General features: G+C 36.6%; 1 protein-coding gene across 1 annotated transcript in view; it reads left to right on the forward strand.

Moving 5' to 3' along the window:
• The window catches only part of PEAK1 (pseudopodium enriched atypical kinase 1), a 288,632-nt gene that overhangs the window by 21,519 nt on the left and 248,123 nt on the right, over positions 1-18,990 (forward strand). The window contains exon 2 of the mRNA XM_029951806.1: positions 13,261-13,324. The gene's annotated coding sequence lies outside the window, so the exon portion shown is untranslated. The remainder of the gene's footprint in view (positions 1-13,260; positions 13,325-18,990) is intronic.

Here is an 18,990-nt window from a genome sequence, read left to right on the forward strand (position 1 = left end):
GACCCAGCAATAGCCCTGCTAGGGATTTACCCAAGGGATACAGAAGTGCTGACACATAGGGGCACATGTACCCCAATGTTCATAGCAGCACTGTCAACAATAGCCAAATCATGGAAAGAGCCTAAATGTCCATCACCTGATGAATGGATCAAGAAGATGTGGTATATATATACAATGGAGTATTACATGGCAATGACAAAGAATGAAATCTGGCCATTTGTAGGAAAGTGGATGGACCTACAGGGTGTCATGCTAAAAGCAAAATAAGTCAGGCAGAGAAGGACAGATACCATATGTTTGCACTCATAGGTCTAACAGGAGAACCGGAGAAACCTAATGGAGGACCAGGGGGAGGGGAAGAGGGAAAGAGAGTTGGGGAGAGAGAGGGACACAAAACTTGAGAGACTATTGAGTACTGAAAACGAACTGAGGGTTGAAGAGGGAGAGGGGGGAAGAGGTGGTGGTTATGGAGAAGGGCACTTGTGGGGAAGAGCACTGGGTGTTGTATGGAAACCAATTTGACAATAAACTACTTAAAAAAATATATAAAGGGCATTATTTACCAGGCTGTAGAGTCAGAGCTTTGCTCTAATGATGGCAGGAAGTCCCTGAGGGAAGCTTGGGTTTGTATATTGTTTGATTTATTAGCTGTGTTTATTACCACTCTTGCCCATTAATGTAAAAGAAAACGAGGAAGATGGAGTTTAGTTTGAAACCTCTGAACATTTTTTTATTATATTAGGAAGAATTTTTTTCATATTGTATCTAAAAGCAGAGAAAAGGGGCGCCTGGGTGGCTCAGTTGGTTAGGCATCCGACTTTGGCTCAGGTCATGATCTCTCAGTCCATGGGTTCGAGCCTCTCGTTGGGCTCTGTGCTGACAGCTCAGAACCTGGAGCCTGGTTCAGATTCTGTGTCTCCCTCTCTCTCTGCCTCTCCCCTGCTCCCTCCCTCTCTCTCTCTCTCTCTCTCTCTCTCTCTCTCTCTCTCTCTCAAAATAAAATAAAGACATAAAAAAATTAAAAATAAAAGCAGAGAAAATATGAAGGTCGTCTTACAGCTCTGAGGCTAGGAGTTTAAGACTTTTGGTTCTGATTCTGGTTTCATTACTAATTTTGGCAAAGCATCTAATCTCTTTTAGTTTCACTTCCAGATCAGATAAAATTGGGTTCTGGACCCTTGTTTTTGCCCAGGCCCTTTTTATCAAGGTGGGGATGAGGATGGAGGTGGATGCTTAGCTGTCCTCAAAGCAAATGATAATGGCTTAATGAATACTTCTGAAATTATTTCTTCTAAGGTATTTAGGTAGAAAATATCAGGACAGGAGGGTGTTGTAATTGAAAAGGTGGTTTCCTGGTGGTTGAATTTCAGGGACTCAGTAGCCTGGGTAGAAAACAAAGACCCTGGCACCACAAGTGAACTCTTAAGGTTTTTCTTCCATGAGGTAAATTAAGAAAATAATTACTTTTATCCACCTTATTCCCAGGATGAACTGAATTTGTAAGAGAAGAAGGTGAAGTTTGTTGACAATGTCAGGTTCAGTTTTTTTTGGTTTTTTTTGTTTTTTTACTATTACAATGGTCACTGCTTTATTCTGTGTGGGCCAGTTATTGTCTTGCATTGAGTTGGTCTGTTTGCTTTCATTATCTCCCGATTGTAGTCCCACATTATCTTGTCAAGTTACTAATTTTCTTAAAAACACAGTTTTCATCTTGCAATTTTCTTAATTTAAAAACCCACAGTGTAGTTTTTCTGTTTGTTTGGGTTTCATGGAACCTCTGGAATATTCTCTGTGAATGGAGAGAGGAATGCTTGGGATGTACTGGGGATTTGTCAGACTTAATAAGAAAAATCATATTATTAACTAATATTGTCTAAGTAAAACTCTTTTTATGTGGTAAATATCTTCTTTCACTCTGAAATTACCTAAGGAATAAGTTCCTCACAGAAGATAATGTCATTGAAGGTACATAGTCTTGGGTTGGTGGAAGTGGTGTTTTAGGGTTTCTAGCAAAATGCCTATTTATCCGCCATTTGTAATAGGAGGGGGATGCCGGTCTTTAGGGACAAACATTTATTACTTAATAATTGATTTTCCCTCATCTCTGACAGTTGGACTGTGTACATGATAAGCAGAAAGAAGATAAAAAGGAAATTTGTCTTTAAAAATCAGTTATGTTCTACCTCCCAACATCTTAATTGTCAGCATCACCATTCAGTACTCAGAGGATTGCTGTTTTTGCTAAAGTGGTGATTCTAATTGTCTGGCAGATTCTCAGGTGTACCAGTGTCAGATCTATGAGCTTTCCCAGCCTATATACTTACCGATGGCTAGGGCAGAATGTTGTTCACAGCACCAGCTCCTAGGCCAGTTCTGATTTGCTCTTGGTAGAGGAAGGGGGAAAGGGTATCCTTAAAAAGTCAGTGTGTCAAAGAATAAAACATAGATCATTGGGTCTAAAAAACAGAACCAAACCAAACCAAACCAAACTGCGTTTATTCATTTGCCAGGCAAGGAAACATAGTAAAAAAAAAATTGTCAAGGAAGAAAAGCCTGGATTTTTAGTACCAGAAAGAGTAGGAATGGTGGTTAGTCTAATACAGGTTTGAAAACTAGCATTTTGGATAGAATGGAATGAGTTTGTAGGTCTGCAGATAATTGGTGAAACAGGTCCCATTGTCGTGACTAGCATTTTGTTTTAATATGTCCTAGGCAGGTGCTGCTGTACATGGAACACGTTCCTTTTATGAACTTCTAGCCCCTGTTCCAAAGCTGATTAAATCTCTTCTGAATATTCTGGACTAAACCAACCCTCTCAGGGGTCCCTGTTGGTGTAGTCTAAAACTGAGTGAGCCGTGAAGTTGGCAGTGAACAGTTGCGACTTCTAGAGTATTCACAGGAAACCCCTGGGTCTACATATGTTAGATGTGGGGAACTGTGTTGCAGTATATACAGCTTCCTTTAGCATATGCCAACCTTTCCAGAGGATACAGAATTGGATGTATGAGAGCATTTGGTAAGTATTATTTTTGTTAAGTTATACAAAAACTTGGGATGTATATATGTTTCTAGATAAGGAATTTCTTGGAAAAGTTAATTTCTCTTGATCTTTAATATTTAAATAGTTTTGCAGTTTATTCTTCAATGCACTGTTCAAGACTAATTCCCATCTTATGATTTTCAGCTTCATTGAGAATGGTAATTCGTGAACTCTCACAAGGACTGCTAGATAATTTTGGTCCTTATTGGAAGGCCTTGCTTCGGATACTCCCAAATCTTTCAATTTCCATTTGAAATGCATGGTACTCAACCACTTTTATTTTTTTTTGGAGAAAATGTTTGTTACCTCAGATTGTCAGCACTATTGTTGTTGCTTTTTTCTTATTTCTTGTTATCTAACTATGGTTAATTCACTGCCATTATAACTTATAACCCATTTGAGAGGGTTGCTGTGCTTTTTGGCAAGGCCCATTTAAGCACTTTATCTTTTTATAAAGACAAATCAATTAAAATTAAAGATAATCTCAGCTGAGCTATAGTTGTTTCTTGCAGCTTAAGGAAAGATGAGAGGAAAAGCAGAATCCCTGAACGTACACAGTCCACCTCAGCAAACATGTTTGTGCTTGGAAAGAGACATATTGATGACCTCTTGTCTATCTATGAATGGTATATGAATGAATCACTGGAATTCTTCTTGGTAGCAGAGATTGAAGGTCTTTTATTAGTTTGACCCAGATTTGGTCTTCAGGATCATTTTATAACATTTCAAATACATCTTGATTTATTTGCTTTCTAGTTGTGTTTTTGACATGTCTATTTTCTGAGGTCAAGGAGAATTGGCAGTGTGATTTTTAAAAGGATTTATTTATTTCAACATATAAGTATGCAATGGTATTTGGCATTCCAAAAACCGCTAAGACATAAAACGTTATTGTTTATAAATTCATGGTGAACAGTGGAGGTAAAAATGCATTCAGAACATCAGCAAAGGGAAAGATTTTGTTATTAAATGCAACAAATAAGCCCTGTTTACCATAACCCTAATTAAACATGGTTTGTGATGTAAATAATAGCTTGAAATAGCAAGATTTCTGGTGGCTGGATGATTGAATTCCATATTCTATAAGAATCAAGAATTTCTGTGGACCATTTCATTTATCCTCTGCTTATGACTTACATTTGCCCATATATGTCAAAGAAAGGAAGATCATCTTGTAATAGTTTGCTAAATAAATGAGATACTTCATAAAACTGTTATATGGCTGACCTTTTCACAAGTGAAATAGGATCTACAAATTACTTGCCTTATTTATATGAGAATGTGCATAGCATTGCTGTACAGGACCTGTGCATCCATTAGAAGCTTATAGTTTCAGGAAATGTGACAAGCAGACAATTTTTTCTTTTTAAACTCATATGTACAGTAGTAGCACATTCAAATTATAGGTTAGTTGTATGGTGTAATGGGGAGAATAGGTCACCCTTGGTCTCAACTTGTCCAGCTGTAGCATAGCATTGTTGTGTTAGAAAAAACATATCATGTGCAGTCCTGATTTGTGCAAGCTCAGCACGTTTTATCAGGTCAAGTAGAGCAGTGGGGCTCTAAGATGATGATTGAGTCGGCAAGTGGTACAGTAGTTTTGGGTTTGTGAGGTTAAAGAGTTGTAAATGATATAGTTTTTGTTAAAGATGTGGTTTCTTTAAAAAGGTAGAAAATAATTCATGTAACAATATCTTTTGGAAAAATCTCTTTTCAGATGGCTTCATCTTTGTGAAGGATGCCTGTGATTTTCAGAATTAAAATTGTATTTGCATTATATGGTATCCTTATTGCATCAGAATTTCTGAATCAAAAAAACTTAACATTTTTCATTATGCTAATTAAATATTAATATTCAGTTGAGGAAACCAGTAGAAATAAAAGTGTTGGTCCTCAGAATATCCTCTGGGATGTAGAAGGGTTGAAAATATTTTTAGAAAGAGGCTGTTCAGGATAAGGGAAGATGTCATTTGAGTATAAGGCCTTCTTTTAGGAGAGAGAGGAGGTATTTGGGGAGGCACGGTATGAGGAGATTTCTCCTGGAGAAGTTGTATTCTGAAGTAATAGGTGCTATTTACATGAGAAGGAGCTTGGAGAAAGGTCTACTTTTTCCCCTTAGTTTTTCCTTTTCTTCTCCATTGTTACTTTTCATTCTCATTTAGCTACTTTACTTGTTCATCAGATGTTTGTGTGCCTTTGTTAGCTGTGTAGTAATCTTATCCTTATCAATTTATTTATTCTCAGTTTTTGGAAGAGAGATAGTTGAGATGCCTGTCTTTTTTTAAAACCAGCAGTAAATTTTTTTTTTCTGTTTGTTATAGGTGCTCACAAAAGATGGGGAAAGGTTATTTTTCAGTACTTTCCTTTTAGTAGAACTCTCATTTATTTTTATTATCCCATCCATCATCCCCATCTCTCCTATATGTTATCCTGTCATCCTGTCTGTCCTATCTATCTGTTCTGATTGAATTTCATATTTTTCTTTTGTTTATAATGGCCGTGGAACTTGGTTCTTATTTTTGATTCTCTGTCACGAATGCTTATATTCCCATTTAAAACTTCTTTATAGAAGATTCTAAAGGTATAAAAATTACTTAAATTCTCTTATTTGATTTTCCCTCCTCCTCAGCATTTGACTACTTCTGCATTTAATTGTTTAGTAATTTAAAAAAATCATTTATATCAAAGTGAGTTTAACAAAGGTAGAGTTTTGTGACTGTGCTTAAGCTGATGGCAACATCCTTGATTTTCCAAATGAGGATCAGAAATATATTTACTAAGTAATATTGTTTTCCTTAGATATTTGAGTGGTCACATCCGTTGGGATAGTGGATTGTAGTCTTAACTTTATCCATTTAGAACAGCTAGTGTACCACAGAGCTGCATCGCTAACTTGGTTTGCTTTAATCCATTGACACCATCTGTTCAGGCAGTGGGGGATAGCAGCATGTGGGGTAGTAGTTTGAAATGTTTACTCTTCCACTTCCTTGCTGACATTGGCTAGATTATTTCTAGCATGAATTTATTGTCAGGAAGGTAGGGATGAAATTATCTGCCTTGTAAGATGATTGTGAAAGTTAACCATCTAGGTAAAAACTCTTGCATTCTGTCTGGTGTAGTATATAGGTACTTGGTACCTTGGATACTGGTAGCAACTGGTACTATTTCTTACCTACTGGTGAACATTTTCTGCTTAAACTCAAGTGATAGTGTTAATAGCCAAGATAATTTAATCGTTATTTAAAATTAGGGTTAGTGACACTTTCAAAGCTTTTGTTAGAATTAAAATATATTATAGTCTTTCTAATTTTTCTCTTGTTTCCAATTTAGTAACTACAAAAATAATCAGGCTGGTCTTCCTTGATTTGTTCTCAATCAAAACATACATGATGCTTTTTGTTTGAGATTTTTGTCACCTCCTAGAATTATTCTATCACTATCATTAGGATAGTGTGTAGTACAGCATTGTTTTATTAAAGAATTGGTGTTCGATTAATGGGACAGTGTTGGAATTAGATAATTAGATAAGCTTTTTTTGAAGATGTTGCTATTATTTTTTCCTTTTAATATTTTGATCTTATGGCTCTCTGAACTTCTCTATAGCAAGCATGACTGAAAGGTGATTTTTCTGCCAGAAAGTAAGTAACCTTAAATGATTGATACATTACCATTATAAGTTCAAAATTATTACTAAAGCTACATATCCATCCTTCTTCCAGCTTTATACCCTATCCTTCTGGATTAAAAAGAAAAATTTTTTAACATTTATTCATTTTAGAGAGACAGAACACGAGTAGGGGAGGGGCAGAGAGAGAGGGAGACAACAGACTTTGAAGCAGGCTCCAGGTTCTGGCTGTCAGCACAGACCCTAATGTGGGGCTTAAACTCACAAACCATGAGATCATGATCTGAGATGAGGTTGGATGCTTAACTGACTGAGCCACTCAGGTACCCCTCCTTCTGGAGTTTTAAAAGATTCTGTCACTACTGTGTAACTCGATTAAATTTTTTTTCTTTAATTTACATTTATTTATTTTTGAGAGACAGAGACAGAGCACAAGTGGGAGAGGGGCAGAGAGAGAGGGAGACACAGAATCCAAAGCAGGCTCCAGGCTTCAGGCTCTGAGCTGTCAGCACAGAGCCCAACATAGGTCTCAAACTCACAAACCGTGAGATAATGACCTGAGTTGAAGTTGGACACTCAACCAACTGAAACACCCAGGTGCCCCTGCATAACTTGATTTTAATGAGATGTATATTTTATTGGTGGCTTTCAAAATAATTGTCATGCACTATTGGATATTTAATTATTATAAAAATAATCACTTAAAATCTGATTTTACATCCTCACTAAATTCCTATGGTTAGAAAATTCTCTCCTGGTATTCTACTTATAATTAATATACCAAGTAAAACTAATTAGAAGTATCTGAAGCCCCTTGCAAAATCTGTAATTAAACATGTGATTCATAATTAACTCTTTTCATTTTTATTTTTTCTCTGTTTGAATTAATCACTACGTTCTTCCTTAGTGATACCTGTCTTTCTATCCAAGATGCTGACTGTAGTTCAGTGATCACTGTTGGTGACATTCTTATAAATTCCATGGTTTTATGGGAACTTTTTTTTTTAATCTTTATTTAATAACGGAAAAAATACTTGAATCATATGCTGTATAAATGATCACATTGAAGATTTTTGCCCATATTACCAAATTATACATTAATTTTATCAGAGGCTGAAGGTAAGAAAATAGAAATAGGCAATAGGCAGACTTGTTCACTTTTCCTATCTTGTGCTTAATTAAGGGCTTAGATTTTTTTTTTTTTTACCAATCTAATTATTGTCTGTGTAGTTTTGACAATATACCTATTGGCCTTGGGTCATTGAATAGGGTTATCCATTATTTTAACAAAGAATTAAAAGTACATTATAGATCTGCTATATGTTAGGCAGTACTCTAGGTTTTGGGCATAAAGGGGCACTAAGATGGCAGTAGCACTAGATTAACCCCTCCATCTTTTATACTATTTCAGGCTTTGATGCTTTTGTTGTTAAGTTGTAGTAGTGGTGGTAAGACTGGGCCATGCAGTTAGGGACAGTGACTGTTTACTAGATTCTATCTCAGAAGCGTTTTAGTATTTCATCCCTTACGGCTGAACTAGTGTGTACCAGCTGAATGGTTCTGCCAGGGGGTGTTCAGTTCCTTGACTGAAAGAGTCAGAGTTAACCCAGTTTGAGAAAGTACTTGATGGAAAGTATGTAGAGGGTGCATAGGGAAAGGACACTGCATGAACCTTTTTTTGGAAAACCAGTTAATGAGCAGAAATTTGCCATAGTCAGATTTGAGGAGGAGGTTCTAACCAAGCTGAGGGGAAAATAGCATTTGCAAAGACATAGGAGCCTGAGAGAGCATAATAGCTTCAGAGATTAACAAGTAGGAGATGGAAGATGACGATGTTTTTCTCTGACCTTTGCTTTTTAAGCTGCATGAATATATATTAAGATTCCATTTATATCTTTGAAATTGCTCCATTTTTGGTAGAGAACTGCTAGATTGTCTGCTTAGTTTCTTCAACTGTATCTAAAGTATTTTAGGAATAGGGTAAGAAGGGAGAATAAGAATTTGCTGTGGTTCAGAGCTATACTAAACATTGATAGAGCCAGAGTGCAATTAAAACCTCTGTCTCGATTCACTGAGAGACTTCTAATGAGCAAATACAAATTCAAACAGATTGAAGATAGTAGTTCTTTTAATGACATAAAACTGTTGCCTATGAGGCTTTTTGGCTGGCATCTTGAAACTAATTTTGCTTAATGGCTATGGAGGCCTACAAATTCAGATGTGCAGAAAATGCAGTAAATTACTGGCCTGTCAGATTCCTGTTGCCTATCATCTTTTATCTCAATAGCAGCCTTTGTTTCCAAACTGTCAGGAGCAAGTATGGGGACCCCTTCAAGGTTGTATTTGTATATGCTTGAGTACTTCAGTTCAGAACCGTCTCAATATAGCAAATTGACAACAATGAAATGATGTATCTTCTTATACTTGGATAATTTAGGGAATACACGTATGGATATCTCTTCTCATTTCTGAGAGCTCTTGAAATACGTCAAGCATTTGTAGTGGTGTAAGTTCTGCTTTTATTGCCAGAGTTGATGACTCACACCTCTGAAATATAATGAAGTCATATGGACAGCAGAGAAAATATTTTCTCTATGACTGTTTAGTTCAGTGAATGATTTAAGTGTCCACTGCCAGCCAGGAATTGTGTGGAATACAAAGGTGAAAGAAAACTGGCATTTTTCTGGGCATCAAATTATATGATTTTTCTTCCTCAACGTCTATTTAGTAAAAATGTCTTAGTGTGTGTGTGTGTGTGTGTGTGTGTGTGTGTGTGTGTGTGTAGTGTTACAACAAAGCCTGCAATAAAGGTTTGACTTACTTTTCAACAGTTTGCTTCAGAGACGGTTTTGACATATGCTTTGAATTTTTTGATGGCTTCTTTTTTTCAAACTTTTTTTTTAAGTTTGTTTCCGAGAAAGTGCCCATGAGCAGGGAAGGGGCAAGGAGAGAGAGAGAGAGAAAGAGAGAGAATGAGAATGAGAATGAGAATCTAAGCAGGCTCTACACTGTCAGCATAAAGCCTGATATGGGCTCCAACTCCAGAACCATGAGATCATGACATGAGCCAAAATCAAGAATCAGGCACTTAATTAACTGAGCCACCCAGATGTCCCTGATGGTTTCATTTAAAAAATATTTTCAATTAATGTTACTTATTTTCTTTCTACTTTCTACTACTCTAATAATTAGGAGGAGTACTATATGTGAAATGTATATTATATTCCAATATTAATTCAACAGGTATTTGAAGAGCATCTACTAGACCCTAGGCATGGAATAAACAGCATAGCAAAGGTTGCTATTCATAGAATGAAATTACTCAGTAAAAGGAAACCAAAATAGCCAAAAAATAAAAACTCTCAGCCCCTTTGGTGTGCTTAATGTTATGAAAATAACAGATTAAGCCTCAACTATATGGAATTTATATTTGATTTTGCAGAGTTTTGTTGCTATTGTTCACAAAAGTTACCTGAAAACTTAAGCAGAAATTGACTGTCTACTTTGAATAGTGATTACATGAACCAGTATATTCAGTCTGTGGCTTTTAGTAGCCTGTTCAATATCGTGGGTGGCCTACGCACCTTAGAAATTGAGGACATTCTTTGCCATTACTTGGCTAGAGACAAACCTAGGGAAACAGATGGTGAGAATCCTTGCCATAACACATTGTTCCTTTTGTAACTTTATTCATTCCATTTCTACTTCCTAGAGTGCCCCCCTTTCCTCTCCCTGTCCTTAGATTTTTCTTTTTTTCCCTTAATTTGGAATCTTGTGGACATTTATTTATCTAGGTGCCAGAAGTCAGTGGTTTCTAGATGTAGGCTCTGTTTTATTTTACAGAATTTGATCTCCTAGGCAACTCTCTCATTATATTCACAATTCCCCACATTGTCTAATTTTAAGGTACTTACAAATGTAACATTACTTTAGGATAGGTGTTTAGCTTTTACAATTTAAGTTTATATCAAATTTATTATGATAAAAGCAAATGGTTGTTCCCTGAACCATTGTGATCTTGCTCTATGGTCTTAAGATGCCTTTTTTTTTATCGTGGTAAGATATATATAATAAAGAATTTACTATCTTAGACATTTTAAAGTGCATGGTTCAGGGTGGGTAATGTGCAATTACCACATTGTGCAACCAATCTTACAAACTTTTTTTTAATGTCCTTCAATATCTTATTCAAAGGCTTTCCCAAAGGTTTACCTAATAAACATTTCCCTCAGAGATGACATTTTACTAGGAATTTCTAGTTACAACTTTGGGATATTTTTATCTTTTACTTTTTGTGTGTATCTGAACTGTGTTCCTATTAGATTATAAGCTTTTTGAAGGTGTCATATTTATTAAATTGGGCATGAAGGATGGTAGTATTTGGGTAGGTGGAGAAGGGAGGAGTTGCCCTTAGGAGAGAAACCGCATATACTGAGGTCTTCAGGACCAAAAAAACAAGGTGCTTTTTCAGGAATGTTAAGTAGATTCATTTGCTTATATTGGAAAGAGATGAAGCTGAGAAAACAGGATGCTGGACTGGTCACATATCAAGTTTATCAGTAGCTCACTTTGCTCAATTGATTACTTGTGCAGAGGCAGGGCTCAGTGGAGAGTTGGAGGAGAGTGTACTTAATCTTACTCTACCTCTTTTTTATTCTCAAATTACCCCACTAAAAGAAAAGGGGACTAGTGTCGTGATAGGGTGTAAAGCATATTGGATTCAGGAGACAGTAGACCTGGAAGATTGGAATTTCTGGGCTTTAAGAAATTTAAGTCTCTTCCTCTGTACCATGATGGGGAGAAAAGATGGTCTTAGAGCTTCCTTCCAGCTCTAATGTACTAGGACACCATGGCACAATCAATCTCTGGATTAGAGCCACCACTAAGACCTGTTTCACCCATTTAGGAATTGTTTAGTTCAGAGGGCAGCAAACTTTTTCTGTAAAGCATGAGATAGTATTTTAAGTTTTGTGGCTACTGTCTGTTGCATAATATTTTTTGCTTTTTCACAAGTTTAAAAAAATTTTTTATTATTATTATTATTTTTTGAGACACAGAGAGAGACAGCGCAAGCGGGGGAGGGGCAGAGAGAGAGGGAGACACAGATCTGAAGTAGGCTCCAAACTCTGAGCTAGCTGTCAGCACAGAGCCCGACGCGGGGCTTGAACCCACGAACTGTGAGATCATGACCTGAGCCGAAGCTGGGTGCTCAACTCACTGAGCCACCCAGGCGCCCCTCACAACTTTTTTAAAACGTAAAAACCATCCTTAGCTCAAGGGCCAGGCAAAAACAGCCATGGGCTGGATTTGGCCTCCTGGCTGTACTTTGACCCTTGATATGTTGATGGGGCTCCTTATTCCTTAAGGTTTTTAGAATTTAGAAACCAAGACCAGCTTGGTGATAGTGAATTTCATCTATTTTTATTGACTACTTATAGGTTATATTTCCTAAGGGTCGGGAAACTAATATGTGTTAAGAATTTTCCATTTGGGGCACCTTGATTTTGGCTCAAGTCAGGATCTAGTGTTTCTGGGCATTTGAGCCCTGCATCAGGCTCATTTCTGTCAGTGCAGAGACCGTTTTGGATCCTCTTGTCCTTTTTTCTCTGCCCCTCCCCTGCTTGTTCTCTCTCAAAAATAAATTTAAAAACATTAAAAAAAATAAGAATTCTCCATTCTTTTTCTTGTAATCTTGAGAACTTTGTATTTCAGATTATGTCCGTTGGTTCTAAATGCCTTGAAAATTCTCAGATGTCTGATATATTTTACTCATCTTTACTATCTGTTACCTGATTTACACAGAGATATTTCATATGTTTATCCTTAATGTCTAAGATATTTTACTCATTTTTATTAAATAAAAATAATCTTTTATTTTTTATTTTAATTTGATTTCTTTGCCAATGTAGATAAACATTTGCATAATTTATGAGTCAGTTTTATTTAACCTTTCCTTTTACTTAAGCTTTGTAAACATGTGCTATTAGTTTACATTTATATTTCCAGAATTTTGAATTGAATTTTTTTGTGAGAATAGGAAGTAAAATGCCTTTTTTTGAGGTGCCGGGGTGATTCAGTCTATGGAGCATCCAACTGTGGCTCAGCTCATGATCTCACGGTTAATGGGTTTGAACCCCGTGTTGGGCTCTACGGTGACAGCTTGGAGCCTGGAGCCTGCTTTATATTTTGTGTCTCCCTCTCTCTCTGCGCCTCCCCTGCTTGTGCTTGTTTGTTCTCTCCCTATCAAAAATGAATAAGTAAACATTTAAGAAAAAGAAAAGAAAATGCTTTTTCTTTTGAAGACTTGAACAGGTTAAAGAAAATTATCTTTCTTGGATTGATCCTCTCCCATCTTCCAACCCATTAATATAGTATATGTTCTTTTAAGTTTAATTAAAGGCAAAAGAAAGTCTGGCAGATTAAGATTTTTGACGTTCTATAGATTTGTAAAGTACAACTTGAACACACAAGTTTAGTGAGTAAATGATTGATGAGTTAGGGTTCTACTGAAAAAGTTAGGTTCCCTACTCAGATTTAGTTATATTGACCATGTCTTTTTCTTTTTTTTTTCTTTTCTTTTTTTCTTTTTTTTCAGGTAGTTGCCTGAACTGGAACTTATGCTATAGACATTTCTTTGTGGATTTGTCTAAAAACCTGAGGTGAGATATTTTTTGGATTCACACGCCTCATAAGAAATGTTTTGTAATGGGAAAGAATTATTTTTGAAAACTTTAAGGCAGTGTCAAATGTCTTTTCCTCTGAGAGTTTCATAGGCAAATACAGTATTATTTATTATAAAGCTACATGTATAGCATGCTTACTTTAGTTCATAGGATATTTGATTGAAGGAAATGAAGCTGGTTCTAACGATTACAATAGTTTTGAGCAAATTTTTACATTATAATTCCAAAGGAATTTTTCTTTTATATTCAAAGAGTTTGCACTGCTATTCTGACACATTGGAGAATGGTATTGACATTACAATTTGATATTCCTGAAGATAAAGCCTTAATTTGTTAAGTTATAGATTTCAACAACTGGTAATGTTTTAATAAGTCAGTTATTGGGAATTTTCTACCACTTTATTCTCCTGGACTTGATTATTTTCTGTAATTCCCTCTGGGGAGCTTATGAAATAAGGACATATTCTTTAATATATTAAAAGTTGGTTTTGAAAGAAAATGTCCATAATAGCATTTTACTCTTTGTTACATGTTTGGGCTCCAGTTCTCTTCATCTTTTAATTTTTTAAGCGGACCATTATAAGTCTGTCATCTGGTCTTTCCACCTTGAATCCAGCTGCTCTCTAAGCCATTTTTGTCACAGTCATGAGATTGCTTATACTAAAAGATGAATGTCACCATGTCAGTCCGCAACTCAGTATCCTTACATTGCTTTTTAAAGGATATTTTACAAACTCCTTTACAGAGTGGTATAATTTCTTTACCCATTTTTCCATCTCACTAGTGCTGTAGGAATGTTTCAACTAATGTTTTTTTAATTAAAAAAATTTTTTTTTAAGTTTATTATTTTGAGAGAGCAGAGCGAGAGAGAGAGCAGTGGAGGGGCAAAAAGAGAGAATCTGAAGCAGGCTCTCTGCCTGATGTTGAGCTTTAACTCACAAACCGTGAGATCATGGCCTAAGGCAAAATCAACAGTCAGAAGCTGAACCGACCCAGGAGCCCCTAATGTTTTTTAAAAACCAGATTTAATGAAAAATACTTCTACATACTGGAGTGTGTGGGTCTCCCACTCTCTCTATCCCTTCCCCGCTCACACTCTGTTCCCCCTTCAAAAACAAATAAACATTAAAAAAATTTTTTTAAGAAATAAATTGCATACCTTAAAATTCACATGTTTATTTAAAGTGTATAATTCAATGGGTTCTTTTTTATTGTGGCTACAGAGTTGTACAGCCATCACCACAATCTAATTTGAGAATATTTTCATCATTCCAAAGACACATTAATACTGTCATCACTCATTCTTCCCTCCTTTCAGTTCCCATCAGCTACTAATTAATCTACTTTCTATCTTGATAGCTCTCCCTCTTCTGGACATTTCACATAAATGAAATTGTGCAATATGTGATCTTTTGTGACTTATTTCTTCTACTTAGCATAAAGTTTTCAAGGTTCATCCATGTTTTTTGCATGTATCAATACCTCATTCTTTTTTATGGCTGAATGATACTCCATTGTGTCAGGTCAGGGGAGCTGGAGAGGGAGAGAGACCTGAACTTTCAGGTGACAGGGTAGCTGATTAAAAACAATTATCCAAGGGCGTCTGGTTGGCTCCGTTGATTAAGCCTCCGACTTCGGCTCAGGTCAGATCTCACATTTGTGGGTTCGAGTCCCGCGTCAGGCTCTGTGCTGACAACTAGCTGCAGCCTGCTTCCGGTTCTGTGTCTCCTTTTCTCTCTGCCCCTTCCCCTCTCATGCTCTGTCTCTCTCTGTATCAAAAATAAATAAAACATTAAAAAAATTAAAAAAAAACAATTATCCAAAATGAAAGTAACAGTTGAGCTTTTATTCACTTATTGAGATAGTATAAGTAAGAGGCTAACCCTTAGAAACTGCAGGCTCCCCACTCCAGTGGGTCAGTACGGAGGTAGGAGATTGATCATCTGACTGTGGAGGGAGCACTAGACAAGAGGTTCCTGCAGTTTTATAGACCCCAGGCTGTTTCAAGTATGAGGTGGAAGGGCTTGGGATGGAAAGGCACAGAGTGAGAGCAGAGAAAAAGTGTCTTCCGTGTTTCTTCCCTAATGAGAAGGCCTCAGCAGAGGTGCATGAGGAAAGGCCTCAGCTGAAGGCCACAGATAAACAGACTTCTCTGAATGAAGTCTGGCACCAGGGCTGGGAATGTAGCTCTGCTTGAGAGCATGGTTAGCCAGGGAGCCTGAGTTCTTGACTACAGCTCTCTTCAGACCCTGCAGTGCGCTGGCTGTGTACCCAGGCTGGCGTGGGTATGACAGCTGTCCCATGTGAGGCCTGCCGGGTAAAGCCTTTGTAGTTGCTTGTAGTCAGGTTGTAAAAGTTACACAAAGAGTTTTCAAGTTTTTGATGAGCAGCCAGACTCCTTAGCATATATATATATATATCTATCTATCACATTTTGCTTATCCATTCATCAGATGGTGGACATTTAAGTTGTTTACACATTTTGGGTAGTCTAAGCTTTTTGCTATGAATGTCTGTGTATAGGTTTTTGTATGTATATGATTTAATTTCTTTTGGGTATATACCTAAAAGTGTAATTTACTGGGTCATCTGATAAATCCATGTTTAATAGTGTGAGGAACTGCCACATGGTTTTTCGAAGAGAAAATGCCTTTTGGTATCCTATCCAAGAAATCCCTGCCAAATCCAATGTCATGAAGCTTTTGTCCTATGTTTTTCAGAACTTACATTTAGATATTTGATCCATTTTGAAATAAGTTTTGTGCATATTGTTAAATATGGGTCCAATTTCATTCTTTTGCATGCGAATATCCAGTTTCCCAGCACCATTTGTTGAAAAGACTTTCTTTTTCTCATTAAGTACTTTAATGACTTTGTCAGAAATCAGTTGACTATATACGTGTATGTCTGGGTTGTTTTCTGTTTTATTGGCATTTTTTTCTTTGCTGATACTATGCTATCTTGATTACAGTAGTTTTACAATAAGTTTTGGAGTGAAACAGTGCAAGTTCTCCAATTTTGTTCTTCTTATTGATTTGTTTTGACCCCTCTTGGTCCTTTATATATTTATATGCAGCTTAAAATCCATTTTTCCATAGAGATTTTAGGATTAGGTTTTCATTTTCCACAAAAATATCTGTAGATTTTATTTGATACTGTGTTCACTTTGCAGATCAATTTGGAGAGAGTAGACATCTTAATACTGTAAACATTCTATCTCTCTATTTAGATCATCTTTAATTTCTTTAGCCATAATTTTTTAGTTTTTAGTGTACAGATATTGCACTTTGATTTTTTAATGCTGTTATGACATTTTAGAAGTATTTCGTTTTCACTACTAGTATATAAAAATATAATTGAATTTTGTATATTAGCTTTATGTGTGGGGGGGGTGTTGTTTTGTTGTGATTCTCTAGGCTTTACTATGTAATTATGATGTGTATGTAAGTAAAGAAAATTTTACTCTGTCCTAGCAACCTACATTTCTTTTCCTTATCTCATTTTACTGACTAGAACCTCTAGTACAGTACTGAATAGAATTGATGAGAGCAGGGGCACCTGGGTGGCTCAGTCAGTTAAGTGTCTAATTCTTGGTATTGGGTCAGGTCATGATTTCACAGTCGTGAAATCAAGCCCCACATTGGGCTTCAGGCTAGGTGTGAAGTCTGCTTAAGATTCTCTCTCTCCCACTCTGCCCCTTGTTCTTGCTCATTTGCCCATGTGTGCTCTCTCTTTCAAAAAAAAAAAAGGAAAAATAGTGTTGAGAGCAGATGCTCTCCGTTTGTTCCTGAGTTTAGGGAGAAAGTTTTCAGACTTTCACTGTAAAGTTGTTATCTTCAGGTTGAATAGCCCCTTCTATTCCTCATTTGCTGAAAGGGTTTTTATTTGTTTGTTTTTGCCTTTTAATCATAAATGGATGATACTGAATTCTAATTGGGGTGTTAAAAGGGTTTTTTTAAAGCATTTAAGAAGGGATTATAATCATGACTCTCATACAGATACAAAACGAACACTTGTCAAATATTTTATTTAACTCACTAGTTAATGAGGAAACTGGTAAGATGTTAAAGTCAGTTCAAGGGCAAATTTGAAGAGCCACTCATTTATATGCAGTAAAGAAATGCTGAAAGGATTTTTCAAATAGATGCAAAAACTGATCTATCCAGTGGGCAATTATTACCTGTAATCCACTGGACACAACTAATTTTCTCTTTTGTGCATAAGAATAGTTCACATTATTATCAATTTCCTACAATTTTTTAATTGAAAAATTGTTCAAAGGCAATGGAAGGTAGAGGTAATGAATGCATGAGCTAGAGAGAACAGTTGGTCATCTTTTCTTTTTGGTCTGTTTTCAAAGCTTTTTACTGTTTTACTGACCAAGAGTTTTGCTTTGAATTTCCACGAACCCAGTGATGTTGAACATTGTTCATACATCTTTTGGTTATATGTATGTGTGCTACTGTCAAAAGCCTCTTGAATGTCTCTTATCCACTTTGGGTATGTGTGTTATTGCTTTATATGTTCTTGATAATAATGTATTAGAAGTTGAGTGTATTGTGAATACTTTTCCCTAGTTTATAACTTGTATTTTTACTTTGTTTAAGGTATTTTCTGAACAATATTCTTAGTTTTAGTACAAATTTCTCTTCTCTTACTTACAAAATCCTTCCTTACCCTGAGGTTAAAAGATACTCATATTTTCCACTAAGTTTCTAAAAGTTATTTTTCACATTTAAGCTCTTACTCGAACCGGTATAGATTTTTCATATAGTATGATGTTAGGATCAAATTTCACCTTATTTTTTTTTTAACATAGATGTTGGACTGAATGTCTGTGTCCCTCCCAGAATTCCTACATTGAAGTCGCCATGTGTTGGTGTTTGGGGTGAGGACTTTGAGGGGGAAATTAGTGTTAGATGAAGTTGTGAAGTTCCCTGGTCTGATGGGAACAGTGCCTAGAATAAAAGAGATATTAGAGAGCTTGCTCTTTTCTCCTTTTTCTCTGAAGACATAGCCAGAGGTGGCCACCTGCAAGCCAGCAAGAGGGCTCTCACTAGAACCTGACCATGCTGGCACCCTCCTAGCTAGAACTCCAGAACTGTGAGAAAGTATTTCTGTTGTTTAAGGCCCCCAGTCTATGATATTTTGTTTTGGCAGCTTGAATAGACTAAAGCATCTTGTTTTACGTTTTCTATTTGGTACTTGATATTTTCCTTTGTCAGACACTGCTTCTGTGGGGAGGATTAGGTTTACGTCAGTCCCAGCAGCGTCAGGGGCAGGAATTGGAGAGCCCCAGGCACCAAAGAGCTTGAATCAGTTACTTCTCACCCAATTTAACATAACCTCAGGTCACTTTACCTGTTTCTCTTGAGGAAGAAGCTGCCTTTAGGAGGAGGCACCACTAAGATTATTGGTGCTCAGACCAGGTTTCTGTGTTAAAGGAGCAGGTGGTGGGAAGAAGCAGCCAGGGAAGGTTAGTGTGTAGTCAGCTGTTTTTCTAAGCTCCTGACTGTTTCCCTGAGGACTGAGGTTCAAGTGAGGCATATATGGAGCTGGGTTGTGTGTACCTACCTAGCTGCTGGGGCGGAAGAAAAGCAGAACTTCAGGGGTTCTTCTCCTGTTTTGTTATCCGGCAGCCT

The sequence above is a fragment of the Suricata suricatta genome, chromosome 9 (genome assembly GCF_006229205.1).
Source record: "Suricata suricatta isolate VVHF042 chromosome 9, meerkat_22Aug2017_6uvM2_HiC, whole genome shotgun sequence".
Lineage (NCBI taxonomy): Eukaryota > Metazoa > Chordata > Mammalia > Carnivora > Herpestidae > Suricata > Suricata suricatta.